This window comes from Ornithorhynchus anatinus, chromosome 6 (genome assembly GCF_004115215.2).
Source record: "Ornithorhynchus anatinus isolate Pmale09 chromosome 6, mOrnAna1.pri.v4, whole genome shotgun sequence".
Taxonomy (NCBI): domain Eukaryota; kingdom Metazoa; phylum Chordata; class Mammalia; order Monotremata; family Ornithorhynchidae; genus Ornithorhynchus; species Ornithorhynchus anatinus.
The window spans coordinates 29,032,675-29,035,533 of record NC_041733.1 but is presented as its reverse complement, the minus strand read 5'-3'; the positions used below and the strand labels follow the sequence as shown (position 1 = coordinate 29,035,533).

At 43.0% G+C, this 2,859-nt stretch overlaps 1 non-coding gene across 1 annotated transcript; it reads right to left on the bottom strand.

Moving 5' to 3' along the window:
* Positions 1–282: 282 nt before the first annotated feature.
* On the bottom strand, positions 283–420 carry LOC114813031. The gene has a single exon (XR_003760642.1). It is a non-coding gene; the product is annotated as a small nucleolar RNA SNORA7 (small nucleolar RNA).
* Positions 421–2,859: the final 2,439 nt, after the last annotated feature.

Here is a 2,859-nt window from a genome sequence, read left to right as displayed (position 1 = left end):
TTCCACTTTCAAAACACAGCTAAAATACATCCTTCCATTTCCATCCAAAGTCTTTTTTCTTGTCTTAAGCTGTTGAGTCATCTCCGACCCATAGCGACACCATGGACACATCTCTCCCGCAATGCCCCACCTCCATCTGCAATTGTTCTGGTAGTATGTCCATAGAGTTTTCTTGGTAAAAATATGGAAGTGGTTTACCATTGTCTCCTTCTGCACAGTAAACCTGAGTCTCTGCCCTTAACTCTCTCCCATGCTGCTACTGCCCAGTTCAGGTGAGTTTTGACTTGTAGCAGATTGCCTTCCTCTCACTAGCCACTGCCCAAGCTAGGAATGGAATGGTTAGGCCTCTGTTTGACTCTCCCTCCCATAGTCGAGACTGGTAGTGTACTGGAAACTCTCCAGGCGGGACCCTGAGAGGGGCCATCCAATGTGCTACCACATTAATCCAAACACTTATCCCTCCTCGAGTATTGCAGCAGCCTCCTTGCTGATTTCCCTGCCTCCTCTCTCTCCCCACTTCAACCCATACTTCACTCTGCTGCCCAGATCATTTTTCTGCATAATCATTCTGTCCATGTTTCCCCATGTTTCAAGAGCCTCCAGTGGGTGCCCATCCACCTCTACATCAAACAGAAACTCCTTACCATGATTTTTAAGGCCACTCTTGCCCACTCTTACCTTTCCTAGCTGATTTCCTGTTACAACCCAGCACGCTCACTTTGCTTCTCTAATGCCATCCTGCTCACTGTACGTCGGTCTCATCTATCTCATCTGTCTCATCTCTTTGTGTCTACATACATATTTTATTTATTTTTGGTATTTGTTAAGTGCTTACTACGTGCCAGACCTTGTACTAAGCGCTGGAGTAGATAAAAGATAATCAGACTGGGCACGATTCCTGTCTCACATGGGGCTCACAGTTAAGTCAGAGGGAGGAGGATGAGATCCCCATTTTACAGGTGAGGTGACGGAGGCACAGAGAAGTTCAGTTCAGAGAAGTGGAGAAGCAGCGTGGCTCAGTGGAAAGAGCACGGGCTTTGGAGTCAGGGCTCATGAGTTCGAATCCCAGCTCTGCCACTTGTCGGCTGTGTGACTGTGGGCAAGTCACTTCACTTCTCTGCGCCTCAGTTCCCTCATCTGTAAAATGGGGATTAAGACTGTGAGCCCCACGTGGGACAACCTGATTCCCCTATGTCTACCCCAGTGCTTAGAACAGTGCTCGGCACATAGTAAGTGCTTAACAAATACCAACATTATTATTATTAAGTTCAGTGACTTACCTTACTCTCACTACAGACAAGTAGTGGAGCTGGGATGAGAACCCAGATGCTCTGAATCCCAGGCCAGGGTTCTTTTCACTAGGCCACCGCAGCTTAATATCTGTCTCCCCTTCTAGACTGTAATCTCCTTACGGTGAGGGAATGCTTGTACCTACTCTTTATGTTGTGCTCTCACAAGCACACAGTAGAGTGCTCTGCCAGTGCTTAGAACAGTGTTCAGCGCTTAGAACAGTGCTTGGCACATAGTAAGCACTTAATGAATGCCATCATCATCAATGTCACAAACTAACTGGTCATTAAACATTGATAGATTCTTTTTTAAAAGTTTGCTTGTATTTTAAGGTTTAGCTGAGAGTTGTGAAGTTGAAAAGTCGATCCCTAACTACAAGGATTAAAAATGACCTTGTAATATTCCATTACTGTATTTCCCCCTGCACACCTTACTCTACATGAGATTACTGTGATTACTGTATGCAAAGCTTTGTTTGAAATAAACAATAATTCCAAATACATTTGACAGCATTAATTTCTTAAGCGGCTGCTATCGGGATCTGCTTGCAACAATTGCTATTGGCTAAGTAGGCCACTTTTAGTCAGTCAGTCAATCAATGGTATTTATAGAGTGTTTATGTGATTGAGTGTTTATGTGCAGAGCACTATACTAAGTGCTTGGGAGAGTACAATACAACAAAATTAGCAGACATGTTCTATTTTCCCAGTTAATCTTTTCCCTGGTGGTGGCTGTCCTGAAACAAGTAGAAATCACTCTCCATTCTTTATTTAATTATAAGAATGATATGTTTTAAGCTCTTGACAGTAAGAACCATTTTCACTGTGCAGCTAGGAGAGTGTGAGATACTTTGGAGGTGCTCAATAATATGCTGCATGGTCATTCAATTGTACTTGAGTGCTTACTGTGTGCAGAGCACTGTACTAATCGCTTGGGCGAATACGGTATAACAGAATTGGTAGGTATGTTCCCTCCCCCTAAGTAGTTTACAGCCTTGAGGGGGAGACAGACATTAAATAAAGTACAGATATGTAATAAGTGCTATGGGGCTCAGGATAGGGCGAATATCCATAATGATGACAATAATAATCAATAATAATAGACTGTAGACAACAAGCTTGTTGTGGGCAGGGAATGTGTCTGTTTATTGTTGTGTTGTTGCATGACAGTAGGGACCACTGTTAGTTACAGTGAGTAAAATTATGAGTTTGTGAGAGAATATCTCTGGTAGCTGTAATCTCCATCTTGACTGTAAACTCTGTCTAGACTGTAAACTCGTTGTGGGCAGGGAATGTGTTATACTGTTATATTGTACTCTCCCAAGCGCTTAGTATAGTGCTCTGCACACATTAAGTGCTCAATAAATATGATTGACTGGCTAGTATAAATAACGGATTTGTAGGAAAGAATACTTAATCCTTGTATCCCGCTGGGGAGAGGGCAGGCTGGTTGAAAACAGGTTGTGTGTTTGTTTTAACCTAAGATGAAGTTAGCCCATCAAAGGAATAAGGAAGTAGTCTTTTCTAGAGACTGTTCTTTGTGGTTGTTGTAATGGTTGCTGCTGCTTTT